The sequence below is a fragment of the Rousettus aegyptiacus genome, unplaced genomic scaffold, assembly GCF_014176215.1.
Source record: "Rousettus aegyptiacus isolate mRouAeg1 unplaced genomic scaffold, mRouAeg1.p scaffold_m13_p_6, whole genome shotgun sequence".
In the NCBI taxonomy this organism is placed as follows: Eukaryota; Metazoa; Chordata; class Mammalia; order Chiroptera; family Pteropodidae; genus Rousettus; species Rousettus aegyptiacus.
Genome location: NW_023416309.1, coordinates 31,038,482 through 31,063,758, shown reverse-complemented (window position 1 = coordinate 31,063,758; position 25,277 = coordinate 31,038,482). Strand labels below are relative to the sequence as shown.

Sequence of the window (25,277 nt, the reverse complement as noted above, 5' to 3'; positions counted from 1 at the left end):
CTGAGACCTGTCTGATGCAATAGATGTCTCTGGCTTTGCTTGTTTTTGCTTTTGGGTTCTTCACTTTCTAATTCATTAGGGCACGAAATTTATCTGCTGAGAGCACAGTTCTGAACATTTCACTTTCTGGCTTGAAAAAATTAGTAGCTTGTCATGATCCTCCAAATTTAGTATAAACCCAATTAGTCAGGAATTCAAGACTCTCCATTCTCTGACTCCGACCAACCATCTGGCCTCACCTCCCAACTACCCAAAGCAGACCCCATCTTCCAGCCAAAATTGTCACCACTTACATTCTCTGCTTCTTGCATTCACTCATTGCCCTGCCCCCATCCTTAGCAAGCTAACCTTGTTGAGCCTTCAAGCCCAGCCCAATTGGATCACCTCAACGAGGTCTTCTTAATTGCCCCCACTAGAGGAGGAATCACCTACATCTCTAATCTCGTGTAGTAATGTAGTTATTTTTATATGACATTTTTTATTATTAATCATCTTATATCCCTCTTAGCAGATTGTACTGTCTTGAAAAAAATAGTTTCTTAATGGATATTGGCCACATTCAGCAGTGATTCCCAAGGGAATATGAATCAGAGTCACTTGCGGAACTTTTTCAAAACACCCCACTTGGGACCTAGACATCTAGATTTTGAAATTATCATCCATTGATAATTATGATGTATTTCAGAAATTTAAAACTATTCATCAAATTAACAAAACTAACAGTAGTAAGATGGTTAAAATATACTGAACATTTACTGTGTGCCAAGCACTGTGTATGCAGTATCTCATTTAATCCTCAAGAGACCCTATAGGGTGGGCAGCATTATTTTCCTATTCTGTGGATGAAGAAACTGAGAATTAACTAAGTCATTTGCCTAAAGTGGGACATTTATGAATAAATGAATTTGATGAAATAAAGGTCCCTGAAAGACACTTACAATCTATCAAGAAACTTAACAGTGATTTTCCAGGAAAATCTATGTTCAGATTTAGTAAATTTTATTCATTTAGTAAATTTTATTCAAATTTTCTTCTTTCCCTAGTTTTGTGACCTTGGGAAAATTACTTTCTCTCTCTGAGTTTGTTTCTTTTTTTTTGTAAAATTAGCATAATATAATACCTACTAAAGTAGAAGGCATTAAATGCGTTAAATCATGTAAAGTACTAAGTGCCTACACGGAGTAAACACTCAAGAGGTTATTCAAATAAAAATATTTGAATAATATTTTTATTCAAAAATATGCCTCAACCCAAGGTAGTCCTTCCTAGCTGCAGTCGACAATAATGAGCTGAGCAGCACAACAGCTTAAATAAGTTACATCTAAGACTGACTCTCGGAGTCAGTCTAGAGTGGAGCTAGAAGTAATAAAGATTTTTACTGAGGAATTTCTAGGTGCCAGGCATTAAAATGCAGCAGTAAATAAAAATAGTTTCCCCTGCCTCAGGGCACTTACAATTTTGATTACTGAGATCAAGGCTACTCCTCCCTCCTCCCACATCAGACTCTGTCCACTGCCCTGTGGGCCTGTGAGTTCTTAAAGAATTGCCTATGTCTAGGTTTTTCAGCCTCTAATCTTAGGGGTGGCCCATTTCTACAACCTGATATTCTCCTTTAGACAACAAACGCATGGAGGAGAATGAAGGCAGCTTCGGTGTTTCATCACTTCTACCGCCATCTGGAATCTCATTGCTCTCAAACATCCCTTTGACATAGACCAAACATGGTCCGGTTCTGCTCTCTTCTTCTCAAATGTACTTAAAGATGGAGAAAGAGGGTGGTTGCATATCATTGTAATATATTCTTTTGCAGAAAGAACACAGACATATGAAATATTTCAATTATTGCAACCTACGCCGGACTGCCATTGCTATTTTAATTTGACACTTGCATTTGCATAACATATTTGGATTTATGCTATTCTTTCACATATACCTTATAAGGTAGGAATTATTGCTGTCGGTTTATAAATGAAGAGACTGAGCCTGAGAGAGTTTTGTTATTTACCCAAGATCGCACAGCTAATGAGCCACTTTTGACATGAAAATTCTGGGGAGGCTCTTTAAAAGGGAATAAACAGCGAGGTGGGGAAAGGATGCTTTTGCCTTTCATTCTTCTTCCCACTTCTTGCCTGAAATTCAGATATTAGGCCTATAGTTTGTACTGTCACTTTGAACTCGGAAGCCAAACAAAATGGATGGAAAAGCAGAAAAAATAAAAGTAGCCTAGGCCACCGATGGATGTCTTCTTGTAATACAAGATCAGCTCTGAACAGCTTACTTTTGTCTCTGTTTTTTCCTTTTATGTGTTTAAGACACTCTAGTTGAGTCTCCATTCCTAGCAGTTATAAGCTATTCTGAGCTGCTAAACAGCATTATCTATAATTGCACAAAACTGGTAACAATTACCAATAGGGACATGGTTTAACAAATGGTGTCACATCATTATAATTATGCCTGAGACTAACTCTCCATTTCTAAAATGGATCTATGCTATTCTCTGTCACATAAGCCATGAAAATGACAATTGTAAACAACATAGACACAAATTCCCAGGCCCATGATATACCTAATGGCATACACAAAATGACCGAAATCACACAAAAATCTGTATGAGAAGGAAAAGACTAAAACCTAATATACAAAAATAATAGAAATATAAGCTGGCAGAATCATAGTTGATTTTTAATTCAATTTTCAAAGTTGTTCTTAATATTGTTGTCTTATCCTTTGAATTAAAGCATTAAAGAATTATATAAATGCTGAGTTCTCCAAATCATTACCCTTGCTATTTGGTTACTACTAAACACATTCGTTTTTGTCCAGCAGACGTAAGAATAGATAGCTATTGAGTATATGAAGCCATCTCTTTCTACAATAAATATTTTAGTAATAGAAAGAATTATAATTCATATTCACATTCTTAAAAACAAAACTGGAGAAATAAGGGCATCTCCTTGAATCAGGTAAATTCCTAAGGTCAGCTGAAGAGGGCCCTAAAGTGAGCAAGCAGAATCTCGAGGTTTGTACTACCTGGGTGGTGAGAGCACACCGCAGGAGCGGCCCCGCCAGCTCACAGTTCTCCTGCTTCTTCAATCAATAGTATGTGGGACGTGGGATGAGTTTTCAGTGTCTGTCCTTTATTCTCAAATGTTCGCTTCCCTTTCATATAAACATTCACTCCAGACAATTCAGATTCTTTAGATCCACTCTCTTGGTTTGATGGTGTTTCCATTCTCCTAAAAGAACATTTGACACTTGTTTCCTTTCCGAACTCATTGTTCTATGCCATACAGATTTTCATGGGCTTTCCCCTGACCCTAATCTGTATAAAGTGTCAGGTGAGTGTAAATTAGGGCAAAATCCATTTCATTGAAGGAAATACCAAGTATATATGAGCATTTGAGTAGTTGAAAGAGAGAGGTGGGAAGGAGGGAGAAAGGAAAATGGGCAAATACTGTTGAGTGCATGAAATATGCCATATACCATCGTCTTCCTGAGCCTTAACTTACATTCTTAGGTTGAGTCCTTCACAGGATTCATCACAGCAATATTATCTCTAATGTACAAGTGAGTAAGTTAAGGCTCTTACAGTTGACTAGTCAAGGTCACATGATTAGGAAATGGTGCCAAAATCATATGGACTTCGATGTTTCACCCAAAGTCCATGCTCTTTTCATTACACTTGGAATGGACTCACCAGCAAGCCAGGTGCACTGGAAACATTCAATATAGTTTCTAGTATAGATTACTAACTTTATTTACATGAGGAAAAACACTGTACTCAGAATAAAGGAAGATGACAAGGAAGAAAACTACTTAGCAATAGGACATAGCACAGCATAGGTGTTCACAGGCCACCTCTGATGCCCAATCAGAGTTGAATATAGGCCCTGCCATTGCATAATCTTGGGCAAGTTTCTTTCCCACTCTGTGCCTACAGAGTTGTTATGAGGATCTAAATAGGTAGAGCATACATAAAACACTACCTTCTACAGAAAACTAGTTTTGAGAGATACAAGAAGAGGGAGGAAGGAGCAGCAAGAGAAATAAGGTAGATTTTAATCAAAGAAGTTGAGGTGCATTGTAGCTCTGCCACTCTCAGATATTTACAATATCTTCTAATAAATTAAATCCAAAATCCTGCATTACAGAACTTAGCATTTACCTACACTTTCTCTAAACTTATCTGAGTACAGTGCCCCTATCCCATCCAAGACTGGAGCAAGTGTTCACATTTGGGCGAAGGCTGCTTTAGGGGATGGGGTATGTGGCACTCGGCACCTTCTTCCCTCACAGAAACTCAGAAACAACTAGTGGGAATTTGAAAATGCTCTGATTCTGCTGCATCGTTTTGCTCAATGTTTCTAGAGTTGAGTGGATTTTTCCATTGGTAATTTGCATGTCGTTCCCATATTTTAAAGTTGATGAGTAATATTTAGAAGTAGAAGGCTTTCCACTTCTAGTTCCTCTCATTGGTATGTAATGTGGGCAAGTTAATTAACCTGTCTGGGTTGAGTCTTGCTTTCCACCAGATGGAGAACCATGCATAAAATGAATAATTGCTACATCTTTTCAAATATAGCCAATTACACTTTGCTAGAAATGTCATGCCCAACCCTCTCTCCCCCTCCAAAAAAAAAAAAATCACAAGAATAATTAACAAACTGAACGGTAAGACATATTTACTCAGAATTAGAAACCAAAAGACTGATTAAGTCATTCTGCCTTCATGGTCATATGTTTTCCCACCAGTCTGTGAATTTGTGAATATGGTATCCTATGAGAGTTCAGCTGAAAACCAGGAAACTGAATACTAAAGTTGCATCTGACAAAAGCACATAGAAAAAAATGGCCGTATCTGTAAGAGGACATATTTTCTACTTAGGACAAAGTGCTCAGGAGAAAATAGCATAGTGATTAATCAGGAAAGGTTGGACAAGGCCTGATCCTGATGAGGCAGATTTCATGAAACAGATTTTAAAATTTATTTGAACAAATAAATAATAAAATAAAATTGAATCGAGGTAGACAACATTTTGTTTTGCCAAATGAAAATTAAAATAAACTTACTATTTACTATCTCCACATTTTAGTAAAGACACATTTACCAACATAAACATAAGCAGTACCTCATTTAAGAATAAAAGACAGTTTTTAAACAAATTTAGCGATGTGAAAACCTCACTACCTGACCCTTACTTTCTTCATTTCCTCATGCATCAGTGGAAAGTCTATCCCATAATGGCTCTAGTCCGAGGAATAGTATTTAGGAATGAGTGTTTTAGAGAAGAGTCTCCTTCTGGCTCTTCATGTGACCTAGAACAAATTGCTCCACTTCCTAGAGGTTCAGTCATAATCCATGAAATAGAAATAATGTGTGCTTGCCTGGCCTAACCTACAAAACAGTGGTCAAATCAGACACAGTAGCGCACAAAATGGCTCTGGAAAAGGTAAAGAATTACGCCAATGTTTGGGATTGTTATTCTTTCTCAATTTTAGTTATATGTTTATCCCCAAATTCCTAGGATTAGATAATTTTAGTATAAAACGGTTCATTTCAGAGAAACAGCAAGTGCTAGATACTCACACGTTTTCTACATAAGGAAAATAAAACACGTATTGGTAGTTTGCCGTGAAGACTAGGAAGCTGGATCTACATTTAAAAAGCGCCATCCAAAAATCTCCCAGTAAGGAGGACACTTATTTCAGTTAATCCTTTGAGTCTCGGCAGATTCTTCCTGAACCAAGTCACATGGATGGGCGTCTACCGTTTTCAAAGATTCCAAAAGAAGTTTCACAGACTTGAGATTCAGTACCTCACCAACAACCTATTTTTTTCATCTCTGTATCCACAGAACAGAGAACAACAATGCTGGGATCGAGATAAGTGCTCGATGAATGCTGAATAAATGAATAAACCTATAATCTAGGTCCAGGGAAACCACTTTTCAGTTTATTGCCATAACCTGGGAAGAAAACCACCAACTAACTTCTGTGGTAGTTACAAGTATTTCCTATTTAAAACAAAAAATATATATATTACTGATGGAAATGTAAAATGGTACAGTCACTTTGGAAAAACAGTTTGACAGTTCCTTTAAATGTTAAACATAGAATTACCATGTAACCCAGTAGTTCCACTCCTAGATATTTACCCAAGAGAATTGAGAACATACCTTCACACAAAGAGCTGTACACAAATGTTCATAGTAGCATTATTCTGCATTGTCAAAGAGTGGAAACAACCCAAATTTCCATCAGCTGGTGAATGAATAAACAAAATGTGTTAAATCCTTATAATGAAATATTATTTGGGAATGAAAAGGCATTAAATACTGTTACACGCTGCAACATGGATGAATCTTGAAAACATCGTGCTAAGTGAAAGAAGCCAGACAAAACAGGCCACATATTGTATGGTTTCATTATATTAAATGTCCAGAATAAATGTAATAATATATGTCAACTATAATTTAAAAATAAATCAAAAGAAAAAAGTTCAGAATAGGCAAATCCATAGAGACAAAAAATACTAGTGCTTGTCAGGGGGTAAAAAGGTGGGAATCAGAACTAACTAATATAAGGTTTCTTTTGGGGGTCTTGGAGATGTTCTAGAATTAGATATTGGTGAAGATTGTACAAAATAGTGAATACACTAATCACTGAAGAACATACTTTAATATGGTGATTTTTATGTTATGTGAATTACAATTTAATGTAAAAAAAATTAATATAAAATGCTGTAAAAAACAGGGAAGTTAGAAGTAACAAGAAGAATTATATCTTATTAAATAGCCTTAAGAAATTAGTTTCTAATTATGCCTCCTCCACTTTAAAAAGAGCCTTCACTTGCCAGGGCTATTTATTTAAATTTGTGTCAAGAAACATATTCTTTACAGCACCTGGTAGGTAACATACCCTCAATAAATGGTAAATAGATGAATAAATATGAAGGCCTCACATTCGATTTCCTAATAGACAGGATTTTTTTTTTTTAATACATTTCAAGACACAGCAGGAAAACTTGACTTTGTTTCAAAAACTATAAAGAATCAGCAAATCCCAGCATAGCGGCCCAGCTAAAAACTGAATAAGCACCAGCATTATTGATCAGGGGGTTCTTATGTGTTAAGAATACTCTGAAACTATGAGAGTTTTACTCAATGAATCATTTGAAATGGAATTCCCAAATTTTGAGATGTCTTTAGTTACATCAAGTGAAATTTTGAAATCTAAAAATTTTCAAACTAAAATTAACCGGACTTCCTTAAATGGTTAAAATCAATCTAGACTCTACAGCACATTTAAGTCGAGGAGGGCACAGAACTGAGCAGGAATAGAGACTCCAAAAAAATTTGGAATAACAATATTGAAAGGACTCGACTGAGACTTGCTCAACTCTCATGAACAGTTCCCACAGCCCAGTAAATTGTATTTCTAATGGATACCCAAGCTGGGATGCCTTGGGTTTGCCAGTACTTAGTAACTTGAATAAACTGAATCCTTCATTTATAGAGGAAGAAACCATGAACCAGGGACACAGAGGGACCAGTCTGAGACCATCCTGCTGTGTAGGATCCAAATTGAGCCTAGAACCCAGACTTCTTGATTTCTAGTTCTGTGTTTTCTCACTGCTGAAATTCTATACATGTTCTCCAACTACATAAGACGTGCTAAGAAAATTTTGAAATTTTAACAGTGTTAAGGTGACCATAATGGGTTTCCTCCAGATTCACAAATTTTATAAATACCATAAGTGACGGTTTTGCCCACATTCAATAGAAAAAAAATATTTCCTATTTGTCCATAGGCTCCTCACTTTGGCATTGATGCTTGGAAATATTTGAAAAGCTGCAATTCTTCCCATAAATCTTGCTGTCCCCTTCAGGTGGGCTAATTCATCCTTAGACACACGACTTCACTGAATGCCACTCATTCTTTGAGTGGATGGGAGGGGGAGATAGAGGGAAAGCCAGCTTCGACTTCAGGCTCTGCCAAGAACAAGTCATATAATTTATAGCAGAACTAAGGAACGTATAATCTGCAAATTGGCTGTGTATTTATTTTTCTAAGACATAAGTGAAATGTTCTTGGGAGGTAATACCACCTGGCAAAGTGTAAGTTCTTTTGGAGGCGGGGTGGGATGGAGAGGGAAACTAGTGCATGAGGAGAAGCCGCAGAGGCCAACGTGGAGGGCAGTGGTTGGTTTCACCTGCTCAGTGCCCATTTTGACTTCGTCTGATAAAAATAATCTAGTTTTAATTTGGAGAACACGCACTCCCTCTCAGTCCACAAAATTTGGGCAGAATTCAAAGGTACTCCCCCTTCTCCTACCAGCTCCAAGGGTGGTCACGTGACTGAGATTTCAGCAGTCAGAATATTCTATCCCCTACAAGGATGCCCACATTGGAAAAGTCAGGTCAACGAGACTCTACTGCCAGACTTTAACTGAGCATTTTGGGAAAGAAAGCTCTCTTGCCTACATTATCAGCTGCGAAAAGCCACCAGAGGCTACCACATGGAGAGAGCCTAACTATAAATGAAGGCAACGCAGAGCTGAGCCAAGAGATGGTCGGCAAGAACAGTACAAGCAAGAAGGAGACCCAGTGGGATCCTATCCTTTCTGAAACAAGAACTGTCTCTGGCATTTAGTTATATTAGACTTTTTTTGCTTACACCAGCTTAAGTTCAGTTTCTGTCATTTGCAGTGGAGACAGATAGTACCATGCAGTAGTCATGCAGAGTCTCAACGCACAGGAATGAAGTGTGATCCCGATTCAGCTACTTTCTAGGTATGAAACTTTAAGCTAGTTACATAATCTAAGTTTCACTTTTCTCATCTGCAAAACCGGAGAGCCAATAATATCTGCTGCTGGGAGCAATGAGTCGGTGATCTAGCCAAATCACTTGCTAAAGTTACTGCCATGTAGTTAGTGTCCAACAAATTTGAGCTATGTTTTTTTAATGAATCAACTATAATAAAAGCAACTCAATGCCTGCTATCTCAAGATTAAAGTTACTACAATATTATTCTACTTTTACTAAGCTTCACTAGTGTGTGAGGGAATCTCAGCCTTTAAATAGTTCATCTGAAGGAGGCATAGAAATGGACCTGAATATCACATTTTCACATGTTTCTGAAGAATTTGAAAGAACATAAAAAAATGTCTGTGGTAGTATATTAAGAGAATAAAGAATGTTACACTACAGCCCATACTCTATTTGATAATATTTATAAGAAAAAGCAAAACAAAATCTTTAAATCTCTACATGAAAAATCCTGAAACTGCAATACAATGAGAGAATGACTGAATATTGCCTGATATTTAGATTTCCCTTCTTTCTATTTTTCTCTATTTTCCAAGTGTATTTCAATGAGCATTGGCTGTACTTCTCTTTCGAAAGTTTTTTTTGTCTGTAGGTTCCACAACCACACCAGGAAGCTTTAGAATGTTAGTTTAAGAAGTAGAGAATCCCAGACTATTAGAGACAAAAGAGACAACAGAGACTATTTTATCCAATTCTCTCATCTTACAGAAGGGAAAAACTTGTCCAACATCAAATAGCTAGACCCTTGCAGCACTGAAATTATGGCCTAACATTCCCAATAATCCAGAAAAAAAAAAATCCTTGAGAAAAGCACCATTGATTGGACCACATTACCTAGGTTAATTCTACTAATCTTGCAAGGGCCCATTTAAATATCACTTCTTTAAAAAACCTTTCCCTGAGCAATAGCTAGAAGAAATCCTTCCAACTTTTAATTCCCAGAGAACCTGATTTTTACTTTTGTTTTTGCCAGTATTTTACTCCAGGCATGCTTAAGTATTCTTTATTAGTCAATAAGTTCCTTAAAAAGGGATATGAGTCTTTTTATGGCTATACCCCAAGCATCTAACACCATGCTTCGGTACATAGTAACTATCTGATAAATGGTTGCTGAAAAACAGGCTATAATATTGCTTTAGGACCTACTGAATCCAATTGGCTTAGTTAGAGAACAGGACTGAGAAGTCATCATCCTATGATTCTTCCTGGGCATAAGGAAGATGGTACTTCCTACCCTAATTACAACTGGAAGAGACTACATGACTAGTTTTGGCCAAGGGACTACAAGCAGATGTGATGTGTGTAGCTTCCATACTGGGGCAGTGAAAAGCCCTTATGAGACCCTCCGGTTGGTTATTCCTTCCCTTACCTCAGCAACCCAGAAGCCACGTGCTGAGAAGGAGGGGCCATAAAAGGAAGCAGTCATCACATGGAGGAGAGTTACGATTCAGAGCCATTGGACTTATATTAGGCTTGTGTGAGCAAGGAAGATGTATTGATTCGAGGGTTACTTTGTTGCTGCAGCATAATCTAGCCTAACTAGATAATAGCCCAACTAAAACTCTGTGGCAAAGACTGCTTAATGTAATCCATTCTTTCTTTATTCCTCACTAACAGAATCTTTGGCAATATGCCTAACTGAAAAATTACATTATATTACAGTATATTACATATCAGCTAGGGGTGACCAATGCAATATCGCAGAATTTATTAACGAGTTTTCAAGATGTCCTTCCTCCTATTTCCTGAAGAGAATTCAAATATAATGACTGGAGCTTCAACAACCATCTTAGACCATGAGGAGCCCTTGACAATAAAAGTCAAAAACTAAGATTGGTGGGCAGAAAGGTAAAACAAGCCTGGTTTCCTGATGACGCTGTGTAGTCACTGTACTAAGCAAAGCCTGCCCTAACTGCGCTTTTATTTGCAAGAATTAAACCCCTGTGTGTACAAGCTCTAGAGCTAGATCTCTGTTACTAGCAAACAAATGTAGTTCTTAGTCAATGCAGACCTTATGTCACATACTCCAAAATAATGTCCTTGTACTAAACAGTAGCAAAGGAGCACTATTTAACACCTAGCTCAAATTGGGGAAGAATAGTATTCTATTTCTTTCTGCTTTGATCTTCTGAAGAAAAGGAGGAAAATTTGCCCTCTCATTATATCTAATATCATTTTTTTAAATTCTTTTTTCACATTAACAAATTCTGAAAGAAACATAACTAAAATTACATTTTCCCTCATAATTATAAGTACTTTAACTGTGAAAACATGAGAAAGGTAAAGCTTAGTCAATGTCAAAAATTAAGAATAAAAATGATTTGATATTTCACATTATTAAGAAAAATTTTAAATGTGAAGCGTTCTTCTGGGAGAAGCTGCATTTTGAGAGACTAGGAAAATTTAAACATTGGAGATTTTAAAAGCAGTTTCAGTGAAGCTTTTTAATTATTATTCTTACTGCTAGTGATTCTCTCGGGGACTTGTCTACCTTTAATAAAGTTTCAATATGAATGTGTCTGCTATTACTTTAATGAGAACTGACACAAAAATTAAAACTGACTCCGAAGTAAAGACAATATTCAGAATCACCAAGAATTTCTTTCTTTTCTGCATTTCTTTCTGGACAAAATGTTAGCCCACTTCATCTCAGCTACATGCCTTGCAAAATCCAGATTATTATAAAACAAAACAAAAGCAAATTTTAAAATTATGCATCCACTATCCCTATCAAGTTTGCTTCTTCAACTGGACATTTAAAACCATAATAATCTGCATCTCTGGTAATGGATACAAATTCCATCTTTCTAAGTTATATGACTCTTCTCTTCATAAGACTAGGAGGCATTCCTCATCATTCATGACCAATGGGGAAGTATTTCCAACATCAGGCATTTCAGGCCACCTGAACTAGTGAAAATCGTGAACACAGGGCAGTGAGCATGTCCCCAGAAGAAGAGATTTCATTATCTCCCTTAAAATATAACCGACGGGAGTATTCATTTCCTATGCGAAGTTTCTCAGGAAGCTTTTCACTCATCAGTTTTCCTAGAAAACATTGTAACCCCTGTGTCTTTTTACACACTATCTTCTCAGTTGTCCAGAACTGGGCTTTCAGGATACGATGGGCTTATGACCAAGCAGTAGTTATTTTAAATCTTCTTTTACTGACTGTGACAAAACATCTTTTCAGCTGGAACCATGTCGTTTCTAAAATAGTTCTTATTTCAATACAAAGCTTTTCAGATGGTGACGGCTATAAGTCTCAAGGTTCATTTAAAAATTGGAAAGCCTTGGCGTGGCCTTAATATTTTTTATACCCAACCCTGGATTGCATAGGAAGGTTAAAAGTTAAGAAGAAAAACAAACAGGCCTGAATTCCCCTGACCGCAGCTGCTACCAGCTGTGCGAACTTGGGCAAGTTACTGAATCTCCTTTAGCCTCTGTTTCTTCACATGTAAAATGGGGGTGATAGTCCTTATCTTCTGTGGTTACTGTGGGGATTGAACAAGACAATGCATGTAAAGCACTTAACACAATGCTCTGCACATAGTAAGCACTCAATAAACATTAGCCATTGCTGAAGCATTTCTTTTTCTCTTTAGCTGAACGAACTCTGGGAAGAATCTCTGAAGAACGAATCCAGAAATTCTTGGAATTATTGCCAGACACAGATACTAACTAGGGCCTCTGTGGGTTTTGGCCATTCTGAGAAATAGCACTTTGTCCAAGTGGGTAAGCCAGGCACACAGCCCGCAGATCTGGGCTCTAAGATCCATCCACAGGAATGTAAAACTACAGTTTGGCAGACTGATGCCTATTTTGTGTCTACATCTACCATGCCTCCCAGAGTGACTAAATCCTTTACAATAAACTGTTCCAGATTGCAACCTTTTCTCCCCCACCAGACATGCATAAAAATGAATCCATATGTGTACGTTAAGTAACAGTTCCAAAAATAACTGTGAGACTATAGGACAGTTGGAATGGTCCGGAAGTAGGACAGTTAGGAAAGCATTCGCTAAGGAAACAAGATTTAATCTGTGTTTTGAAGGATGAATAGAAGTTAGACACGTGGATTAGAGAGAGAAGATGTCTTGGGTACAATAGAGCATGACAAAACTACAGAGGCAGTAATGAGTAAAGTGGGAACAATGGGCAATGAATATAGCCGAGAGGCTGTATAGGGAAATATGGCGGTGGGGTAGGAGCACAGGTTTTTGTGCTGTAAGGAGCTGGAGACCACTAAGTAAAAAGGGGACCTGATTAGGTCATATCACCTTTGTGATATGACCTAATTTTTACTGCTGTCCAACAAAGGTTGGACAGCAGTAAAAATGATATCATAAGAAGCAAGGACAGCACCTGGCACAGAGCAGTGCTCAATAGACTTCTATGAGTGAATCGGTGGGTTCATAAAAAAAATAAAATAGCATTTTCAGATTTATCTGGCTGAATGCAATGGAGGAAAAAGAGTTGAGGCTGCCAGATCAGGCAAGAAGTTACTGCAGGTCTGAGCCTGAGATGATAAAGAACTAAAGTAAGAGCACTGTCGCGGCCATGAAGAACTGGTGATCAAGAAGAGAAATGTGATGAAAGAAGAATTTTAAAATTTGGGATTGGCTGCATTAGCGGAAGGAAGATGAATTCCAAAGTACTTGCGCTTTAGAGCCAGGGTAATTGGTTGGACAGCAGTAAAAACAATATCATAAGAAGCAAGGGTGAAAGCAGGGAGGGAAAAGTACAAGTCCAGTTATGAGCATTTAAGGTGATGAGAGAACAGCCCATTGTAATTGTCCTCTCCTTGTTTGGAAGTAAGAGTCTAGGAATGAATTAAAAGAGCCAGGGCCCTCCTTCAGGAGCCATTGTCATCCCCAAGTTCAAAAGTTTTTTCTGTTAAACATCTTTTTCCTTAGACGACATTCTAAAATTATGTTAAGTTCTTCTCACAGTATTTCCTGGAAAACTGAGATTCATAAAACAACCTGAAAAATATCAAGTCTGGTATCATGCTGCAATTCTACGTGAATGTTTTCCCCAGGCCTGGTGTAGAGCCTGTGCCCCAAGTACAGCTTCACTGGGATGACTTGGGTGTGCAGTCCTGGGGTCTGCATTTCTTTCTTTTTTTTCTAATTAAGTTTATCAGGGTAACATCGGTTAATACAATCATATAATTTTCAGGTGTACATCTGAAAATTTGACATCTATATATTCTGTTGTGTTTACCACCCAAAGTTCAGTTTCCTTCAGCTACTATATATTTGATCTCCTTTACTTGCTTCATCCTCCCCTTACCTCGCTATGTTTGACCCCCTTCACCCTGTCTACCTCCCCCCACCTCCCCCATCCCCTAGCCTACGGTAACCACTAGACCATTGTCCACGAGACTCTGTTTGTTTGTCCTGTTCATTTGTTGCTTTTAGGTTTATATCCCACATATAAGTGATATCACGTGATTTTCAACTTTTCTGTCTGGCTTATTTTTCTTAACATGATTATCTCGAGGTCCATCCATGTTGTTGCAATGGCAGTATTTCATCTCTTCTTATGGCTGAGTAATATTATATTGTATATATGTACCACAGCTTCTTTATCTGATCAGAATCACTGGCAGAATCACTCTCGATTCACTCCTGCAGAAGGCAACCTAGGTTAAGTGGTTAAGTGTAAGAACTCTGGGAGCTGGGATGCCAGGGTTCAAATCCCAGCTCTAACTAGCTGCTTGTACTTGGGTAACTCATTTAACATCCAAGTCACTGAATCTCTCCAATATTCTCTGATCAAAAACAAAGGAATAATAATAGTACTACTTCATGAAGTTTCTATGAGGATTATTTGCATTAATATATACATGTAGAATTAAGTTTTTCAACTATGGCACTATGGACAGTGGGATGTCCTATGCATGTAGGTCATTTAGCAGCATTCCTGGCCTCTACCCACAAGATGCTAGTAGACTCTTATCCCAATAGTGACAATCAGAAATGTCTCCAAAGGGAGGGAGGGAAAAATTACCCCCGGTTGAGAACCATCGACATAAAACAGTGCTGTTTACTGAGCATTGGCTAAAAGTAATGCTGAACATGACGTCAGTAGTGCCTTAAATTCCCAACAACCCAATAAGGTAAATATTATCTCCAGCTTTATAAATAAATAAATAGAGTGATAAATTCTTTACCTAAAGTGACTCAGCCAGCAAATTATGGGGAGGATCTTCAATCAAGGTCAGTCCGACCATCAGTCTCCAATCCTTTCTGAGCCATCAGATGCTCAGACTCTCACAAGGGAGCTGCTTGGGACACTAACCACTTCACACTATTCTCCAATGTGAGACAGAAATTGCAGTCACTAGCAGCACACTTGTGGCCTAGTATCATGGGAATGTACCATCCTCCTACTCCAAATCCTGAGCGTCTGTCGTCTATGGGTTTTGCCCTATGTCACTTACAGAATAAACGTAAGTTCACAGGAACCAACACCTCCCACTCACCTCACAGTGTCTGGGTTAGGGCCCTTCTCCACACAGCCATCTTTCAAAGGTGATCACCCCCACTGTTCATCTTTCTCTCTTTATGAGTGTCTGCTCTTGAGGCTATATACACCCACACCTCTGTTTCCACAATACGAACACAGGGCATGACATGCACAGATGTGCAATAGGTGCACTGTTTCTTGAATGAATGGATGAATGAATGAATGGTCTCCATGTTCATCAACTCTCTGAGATATATGCATCAGGGTCAGCCTCTGTCTCACTCTCAAGTTCTGTGATCTCATAGAAGGTGCTACAGGCTTTCAGGGGCATATCCAACTGGCTTTTCTAAATCTGAGCAGCACATGAAAGATGAATCTAGAATGCCCGAGTCCCGTAAAAAGGTATTTAGGCTGAGATTATTTGAAGAATGTTTGGCCAAGATTATGCTAAAAAATCAGGGAGCAACCAGAACATGTAGTTTTAACTCACAAAGATGCCCTCCCCTTCTAGTTAACTACATTTCAATCTGTTTCATCATTGACAGGTTAAGAGTTCTAGCTTTGGTACCAGATGGATGTGGGTTGATATCTCTGCCCCACCACTCATTAGCTCTGTGATGAGGAGCAACATAACTTGCCTCTCTGAGCCTCAGTTCTCCCATTTGTAAATGGGGATCAGAATAACTACAAAATAGGGTCATCATGAAGTTTAAATGCATCAAGATACCTAAAATACTTAGAACGGTGTCTGGTTTACAGTGAGCACCATTATTAGTAATAATATTTGTATTGTATTTTATAATAAGAAACATTTATTTAATGGTAACAGGATGTTAAAATAGAAATTAGGCCAGGGCACATTTTTAAGAGATGTGCTAGATAAAATGCACATAATAAGTTCAAAGGCGTACAGTGGTTGTCACTCACTACCTGAACCTTTAAGTTCATTACTATTATAAGAACACACTAAATATGTGCTTACAGGATGCGAAGATAATCCGCAAATGACAGTTGGACTATGCAGATAATGAGTAGAGGAGAGAAAAAGATAGAGATTACAGACCCAGATTTCACACAGAACCCAGCAGGCCAGCGAGAAAAAGGTGTGAGGTGTGATTTGTGACCCAATACTTCCTGCCGCAAAGCTGAGAACCCATTTTCAACATGCTCCATGGGAACTGCACTCAGGGTGCTCTTCTACCTCCTCCCCCACTGAGCTAGACTCTCGGACATTGCTGCCTGAGGCTAAAACAAGTACTTGGTGGCTCCTTCCTCTTAGCTACAGTGTCCTGAAAACTCAGGTATTAAGTGTCATGCTGAGTGCATCTCCTCCTCGGAAGCTGTGAAATAGAAACTTTCAAAAGATAAGCTCATCTTTAACCACACAACTTGTGTCATTTCATAATTCTAAACTTTCATAACCTGCATTTCCCGGGTGCAACTGGCATGATGAAAAATGCCATGTAATTTGCTCAACACAGTCCTACGAAGGAATCAACAAGATTCTTAAATTAATTAAATCCATCTTTGAAGAAGAATAGACCTACCCAGTTTGGGGATCAGTTAAGGATGCAGGCGTTGCCTTTCACGTCCTTGAATTTTCATTTAAATCTCTGCCTTTTTCCACTTTGCCATCCCCTCCCAGCTGCTCTTCACCCACCTGCCTTGAAGTTCCCTCTCCTATTTTTTATGGCTGATTTCTCTGGGGGTGCATTGGACCACCTCCTAGTCCACATTTCCCCCATAGCCTGGAAAAAAAGCTCAAGTCTCCTCTATTCTAAAAGTAAAATTAAAGGGGAAAAAAAAAAAAAAGGCCACCAAGGAAACTCCCTCAGCCCTGCGTACCATTCATCACCTACATGGGGTTCATGAATGGTGATCTGTGGACTGGCTTCATCTGAGTCACCTGTGAAAACTCAGTTTCCTAGGCCAACCAACCACTAAAATTTGACTCAGAAGGTCCAACATCAGAAGATCCAATGTGGGACCTAGGAATTTGTATTTTTCAGGTTCCTTCCAGGTGATTAGAATGTGTAGCCAAATTTTAAATCCACTGGTCATCTTCCTTATATTTCATCACCACTGACTCCAAACACCTGACAAGCTGACTTGCTCATACTACTTTTTCAAGAGTCACCCATGACTTCTAACAGCCAGGGATCATTCTTGGCTTCTCTGTGGCAGTCAAGAAGGAAACAGTGATCTACTTTCTTGACACTCTCTTCTCTCTGTTCTGTTGTGAGCCATCTAATGACACTATAATTATGTGGGCCAGTACCTCATGTCTTTTGCTATGTCTACTTCTACCTCCTAACATGAGAACATCAGCAATATTGAGACAATGGTTCTCCCCTGCTCCATCTCTGGAGATCTCATTTAGTCATATCATTTTAATGAGCCTTGAAAGTGGCTTCAAAAACCATTTCTCCAGCTCTGTTTGCCCTCTTGAACTAGATTACCCCCTTCATATGTCTTCTCGGTCTTTAATCCAGCAAGTCCTAAAGTCATCATTTCCCCCTTCCAGAAATCCTTGCCTCAATCAGTGGCATCATTTCTCCAATACTCTCCCTTCACAACCTTGAAATGTCTCTTGCCTTTCCTCCGCTTTTCCCCGCACATGTGTGCTTTTCGATTCTTCCTTTGCAATATTTACCCACATTACTTCAAGCCCATCTCCCCTCCACCCCAGAGCCTTTACCTGAACTATCTCTCCCAACTTTCACCTCCATTTCTCTAAACTCTGGTTTTCTTTTAAGTCCCAGACCCATCTACCTCTTCCATGACACTTTTATCTCATGTCCACTTCAGCCGTGATGCTGTCTCCTTCCTCCAACCACCATTAACATTTATCTTCTGTTCTATTCATGCAGTGTTCACCACTTGCTATTTCTCTCTCACATTCTGTCTCTACCACTGGATTATGTGGGTTTTTTGAGGTCAAGTTCTCCACCCAATATCTCTTTAAAACCCTATCTCATAGTACTATGTCTATGTTTAATAAATATTATTGATCATAATAATAGAAACAAACACCTTTTGCACATTAAAAGCAATAATAAGCCTTGCTATTTGCACTAACGGTAAAAGACTAAAGAACTGAATTCCATTCATCAGTTAGAACACCTCATGCATCCATCACCCTGTTGGCATAACGTGCATGAGTTCTTCTCTCTTTATTCCAAGCCAATATTTCCAGTCATTATGTCAGAGCTCAGTAAAGTGGCACATGGTGTCAAGACAAACACCCAACCCAGCTGTGCTAGGAAGCATTGATTCCCAACATATCTTGTGGCCTGATTCTTCCCACTGACCTGACCATCCACCTGAGCAGACCTTTCTTCCCATTTCCATTCTCATCTGCCCTCCATTGGTGTAGGCAATCGAGAGCTGAGGGGCTGACTAGGTTCCTGTCATTAATTTAAAACTCATGAACAAACACCAGAGAATGGCATGATTTGTTCCAGTTGCCTCTATACAGAGTCAGAAGAGCAGAGTGACAGGCATATGCTGAATTTTGAGCATTGTCTCAACTGCTGGAAATCATGGTCAAATAGTTCAACAGCTTCTAGCATTAAAACTTGCTTTCTGTATGAAGAGACTCCAGCATAGTAAAGCAGACTCCTGGGGCTAGCGACATATTCCTGCACGTGGGAGGAAGGACCAAGCCACGGTTTGTACCATGGCAGCTACGTAAACCAAATAGGTTACATGCAATACAATTTCCAATCCTCCTGTAAACAGCAAAACAGTGTTTTGAGGTGGGAGCTTTCTGATCATTATTTAATCTTTTTTTTCTGTGTTTTTTCTAATTTTTCCTACAATGTCCTATGCAATTACAATAAATAACAAAATACAACATTGTACTAATTGGAGGGAAAGCATACACATACAGAGAATTTTTTTCAGCCATTAACATCATTTATTCTTGTTGTCATGCACTTTCATTTTAGTTTGGGAAGGTTGCTTACCATTTAATGCTAGGCTAGCCTGCTGCCCTGGGCTCTTTAACTTTCTCTAGCCATGCATGCCAGGGAGTGAGGTGTTGGAAAACCAGGGGCACAAAATGCACCAAGAGTTTTCTGCAGCGAAAGTACTTTCGAACTAAAATGGCTCAAGGCAACTTTGATCACCTCCAAGAGCAGGAAAGACATTTCAAGTAGATTGGCTGTGCATGCTGGGCTCACTCTCCCAACCTTAAAATGTCGTCCTGCAGATGTCCTGTCGAAGTAGAGACTCTGCCTGGGACTCGTGTGTGGATGCTGGTCTTTGGTCCTCTAATTTAGGCAGTGATTAGGAGAAAGGAGTGAAATGAGTCAGATATACTTCTAGAGAACTACCTAAGCTAATTAAAAGAATGAAGTAGACGTCTCTGTACTTATATGCAATGACCTTCAGACGTTTTAAGCAGAAATTAATGTGAACAATCCGATCTCACTTTTATAAAAGAATAAAACTGTAAGTTTTTTACATGTAAATGCATAGAAAAAGTCAGGCATAATAGGGATTATCTCTTGGAAAAGGAGAACTATGGAGAAGTAAATGGAGCGTTCAATTTGTACTATATAATATTTTATAAATAGATCGAATAATGGTTTACTTGTATATTTTGCAAAATTAAAACATTATTATCAGAAATATCTAACCAAGGGTAATAAATGACCTACGTAGCTTTCCGTCTAGGCCTAAAAATAGCTAAAGTCATTTTAAGTAAGGAGAAAAAATGACCTCAAATAATTTATTCTATTTATCATTGGACAAATCCATTAGCAAATCCATCTGACTCTTCCTCAAAATATATGTAGAATTCAATCACTTCTCACCATCTCCCCTGCTCACCTGTCTAAGCTTCACCATCACTCACCAATGACCTCTTAACCCTTCTTCCTACTTTTGTCCTTACGCTTGCACAGTTTGTTTTCCATACTGAAAAAAAGTGGCCCTCTACTAAGAAACTTCCAGTGATTTTTTACATCATTCAGGGGAAAAGCCAAAAGTCTTACACATTAGGGCTTTGAGGTGAGACAGACACGTGTTCCAATCTTGCCTCTACTTTACTGTGAGCCTCTAGTTATCTCTCCAATCCTATCTCCTGCTACACATAGCTGCAGCCATACTGGCCTTTTTGCTCTTCCTTGAACACTCTAGACACACTGCTGCCTCACTATTTTCTCTGTCTGAAATACTCTCTTTCTAGATTTCTCCATCATTTGTCTCCTACTTCCTTCAAGTCTCTGCTCAGAAGCCATCCTCTTGACAAAGCCTTCCCTGACTGCCCTAAACACTCCCATCTCATTTTCTTTTTTCTCATCTCATCTATTTTTTGCCACCATCAAATATATTGTGTATTTTACATCTTATTTTATTTACTATCTGTCTCCCTTATGAGAATAAGAGCTCCATTTGGATAGAGTTTTGTTACTGTTGTTGGTAGTGGTGATGATGGTTTATTTGCTTGCCTGTTGGGTTTTTTTCTTAGTTTAATTGAGATATAATTAACATAGAACATTGCTTAAGTTTAATATAAACGCGTTGCTTTGATACACTTAGTTATTGTAAAATGACGACTACCACCACAGTGTTACCTAACATCTCCATCATGTCACATTATTAATGCTTCTTTATTATGGTGAAAACACAAAATCTACTCTTTTATGGCTTGTTTGTTTTTCATTATTTGAATCTATTGCTGTACCCCAGCATATAGATCCATTCCTGGCTTGTATTAGATGTGCAATAATGTTTTGTGGAATAAATAAGGTTTGAACAAGCCTTTTGATAAACACTCTTAACTGTTGGATCAAGCTAGCTAGTTTCCTTTTGTGTTGATATCATGGACACATCCTCACCACCACCACTGCCACCGCCACAAGCAACAGCTTTGAGAACAATGTTAAAAGATTAATGGATTGAAAAGTCCAAGCTTTCTGCATCCTTAGCAGTGGGGTGTTGCACCAAAACACATAGCAACCCCTGTGCTTGGGTGCCATTCCTTTGTGTCCCCTGTCAGCTCTGTCTGCTGTGCCTTAGAGCCTAGAACATCTATCCTATGTCAGGAGATGCTGCCACACAGATCACCCTAGGGGAGGAAGGAGGCTGTGCCCACGTACAGAGACGGTGGAGCTACTGCATATACTACAAAAGAGAGCCCAGCTCAAGTCAACAAAAGCAGATTCGCCTGTGGAGCAGTAAGAGGGGGAAAGAAAAGGTTAAAAACTTCGAGGTGAGGAGAGAGAAGCAGAACTACGCACACGGCATTGGGAAAAGACACATGCTGCAAAGAATATTTTGAGGGTGAATCCATCCAAATTCTCAGTAAGTATCAATATCCAAAAACTAACTCATATTATTTGGCTGGTTAAAGAAGGAAGCCGTGTCATTTCTATCTAAGCTCCTTGCATATTGTTTCTCAGATGCTCAAGTCAGAACTCTCCTGGCCACTAGTTACCAGAGGCAGTGTGATGATGTGGACACATTAAGGCTTTGAGGTGAGATAGACAAGTGTTCCAATCTTGCCTCTACCTTACTAGCAACTTCACTCTGGACAAATTGCTTAAACTTTGTGAAACTTCCTTTCCCTGTATATCAGATGAAATGGGAATTATAATATCTATCTTGCAGGCAGGTTTTTTTATGAATTAGAACTAACATCTATTATATATACATATATATGTTTATAATATTGTATTTGTTATTTGTTTGTTTGTTTATATGCGACTGACAATGAGCCCTTAATAAAGAGCAGTAGTCTTCATAATCAGTACCAGCATTGATAATAGAATAATAATGAGTCTTAGTCCTTGCAGATTCGATTTAAATTTGACTTGGAATACCCAGGGTTTTGTTTGTTGTGGGGTTTTTTTGTTTGTTTGTTTCATTTTGTTTTGTTATTTCATTCCTTCAGAACTCTCATACTGCCTTTCTCTTTACTGTATTTATTGGTTCTTTCTTCCTCAGAGAGTTCTGAGACCCATTGCCAGTGAATAGGATAACTAAACAAGGGTGTCATTTTGCTTCCACAGCCATTTTCAACTGGGGCCGAATTTAAGGTGACAATCCCAAGGCAGATCTGCAGCTACGTGCTAACTTGTAAAACCCAAAAGGGGACCTGAATGTGATCACATCGTTCTTAAAAACCCTTGGTGACCTTCCAGTTGTTCTTAGGACAAAGACTAAGTTGCTTCTTGAGGCCTTCCAAGCCCTTCAGATCTGGCCCTTACTTATCTCTCCATCGTTCCTGGCTTGCCACACTCCAGCCACCCTGACCTTCCACCAATTTCTTGAGCACACTATCTCCACTGCCAAGTGTGGGCCCATCTCCCAGCTCTTCCCTGCCTAACTCCCTCTGGTCCCAAAGGAAATGTCATTTTCTTAAGGAATATTTACTGAATCTCAAAATTGGATTAGGTTCTCTAATCTCGTGGAGACCTCTGCTTTTTTCCATAGATGTCATATTGTTATTACCTTACTATTTGTGTGATCCCATTTAAGGTCTACCACTTCTAGACATTAAGTTTCTTGAGGGCAGTGACCCTGCTGTCCTTTCTCACGGCTGCAGCAGTCCCTGGAGCTTAGCATGGCTGGGCATAGAAACATGCTTTGTAAATATTTGTTGAATGGATAAGTGGAGTAATAGGTGGATAGACACTGTTTTAGTCTAGTGGCGCCTAGTTCGGATCTCCGCAAGGCTCCTCTGGGGAAAGCGGGTCATTCTGAGAGACAGATGGGCCATGAACAGCAGTACTCTGAAGAGTAGAGGTCAAATGATATGTATTGACGGAGGGAAGCCTTCTCACCACATTCACTCCGTCAGCTCTGAAGCAACTCCATCAGCAAAGTTCACACATGTCCTGCCAGCAGTGGAGTGGGTGGAGGACTTCTGTCCTCACCTGAGGGGCTAACCCTGCCCTGTCCAATACAGTACTATTAGCAACATGTGGCTATCAAGCCCTTGAAATGTAGGCAGTGTGACCAAGGAACTGATTTTTAAGTGTTATTTCATTCTATAATTGACTTTTAAATTTAAAAACTGATACTCAATTCAGTTATTAGAAAAAAAATTATGTTTGGGACACCTAGGGCAGGTGAAACTATAACTTTTTGGAAGTCTAAACATGGATTAAATATTTCTTAATGAAAATTCAGCATCTCATTTGAAATATGACATATACCAAATTTCAAAGATAGTACCCTAAAAAGGCAAATTTCTCACTAATAACTTTTATGTTAATTACACATTAAAATATTTTAGAAATATTAGATTAAATAAAATATATTATTAAAATTAGTTTTATATGATTTTTTTCTCTTTTCAATATGACTGCTAGAAATTTTTAAAGTATATAGTGACCCACATTATATCTCTTTTGGACAGTTTCTCTAGACTGCTAATTTAGGGGAAAAAAATGAAAGAACACATTCCTTTTAAACCAGAGCCTGTAAGTTTTAAATAGACATCACCGTGGACCATGCTTGGATGGAGGAGACTCTTCCTTCTTTACGTGAAAAAAAAATTATTGTATTAAAACCTGAAATGGTAGACACCAGAGTAATATCAAGGGTTTTGAGGAAGAAGCATGATTTCTCTTCTTCCACAGCTGTAATGTTCCTCACTGCAGTCAGTGTTAGCAACCGTGAGGGAGTCGTGGATGGCGGGGAGGCTCCTTTGAGTTGCCTGGTGTATCAGCTAAACCAGTAATGAAATGAGAATAGTGACTATAAATTACTTTGTTCTTCTGAAGTACCTTTCCCCCATAGATCTTGCAAGCTTTCACAAATGCTAATTAAATTTTTCACAATAGCTTACAAAGGTCAAAATCTCATCTCCTTAGGACCGATGAGAAGGCAGAGAAGTGGTGATTTGCCTAAAGCCACAGAGCAAAGCAATCAAGACTAAGAAGGCCAGATGCACAGTCACTTAGCTGGGCTACTCACCCAGGTTGCTCCTCTGAAGGTGCCAGCAGTTAATCCCAGAATTATTCTTGCTTCCCAGAGTTCCAGCTTGCACTACTTTTTAAACAGTCTCTGTTCAGGAGAGTGACATTCTTTGGTAAGTGGCAAAAAAATGATATGACCAAGTACTTCTTCAATGGAGAGCAAATGATTAAAAAACAAACTTTAGGCTGGTAAATTTTTAGTTTCTTTATAAGACAGTATGGTTTGGAGGCTTGCTGTTCACAATGTGGTCCACTGATCAGCAGCGTGGACATAATCTGGGATCTTGTTAGAAATGCAGAAGCTCAGGCCTCCAGACCTACAGAATAAGAAGGCATTTTCACAAGCTCCCGAAGATCTCTATAAGAATTAAAGTTTGAGAAGCACCCACTGGGGGCCTTGGATTATAATCCCAACTTCTTTACCATGACTAATTGAAGAAAATTCACTTGGAGTCCTTAACATCTGTCTCCTTCCTTATCTCTCTCTCTCTCTCTCTCTCTCTCTCTCTCTCTCTCTCTCTCTCTCTCTCTCTCTTACACACACACACACACACACACTTTTTTAAAATGTCTGCAGACTTGCTTCTTTGCAATGCTCTCAGTTTCTCTTCCCTACTGACACCAGTTGGCCCACAGATATAGGTCACGTGGTTCCCATTTAGCTTTAACTTTATGCAAACTTAGCACTCCACTACACAACCATTTGACTCGGAGAGTGGTACAAACTCAAATGCCTACAGATGCCAGGCGGGTAACGTGAATGAGTGTAGAGAGCCATGTTTGTTTCAGACAGGAATCTTCATTTGTGCCCTTTCAGTACAGAGGCATTTGGTTTGCTTATTATAAGCCACTAGAATAATAGTTTCTTTCACGAAGAAATGTGTTCATTGTCTTTTTTCATAAAACATGGTCTTTTGATAGAAAAAGAAGGTACAAGAAATATTTCTTATTTCCCTGAACACTATTATACAAGCAAACTAACAGCACAAGCGCAGCCCCTGGTTGGCCTCTGTGGGGGTGGTGAGAGCTGGGTAGATGGAA

General features: G+C 38.8%; 1 long non-coding RNA gene across 2 annotated transcripts in view; it reads right to left on the bottom strand.

Annotated features, from left to right (window-relative positions):
* LOC107501767 overlaps window positions 1-24,651 on the bottom strand; it is a 95,943-nt gene extending 71,292 nt beyond the window's left edge. For both annotated transcript variants that reach the window (XR_001594862.2, XR_001594863.2), the window contains exon 1: window positions 24,235-24,651. This is a non-coding gene — a long non-coding RNA (uncharacterized LOC107501767). The remainder of the gene's footprint in view (window positions 1-24,234) is intronic.
* Window positions 24,652-25,277: the final 626 nt, after the last annotated feature.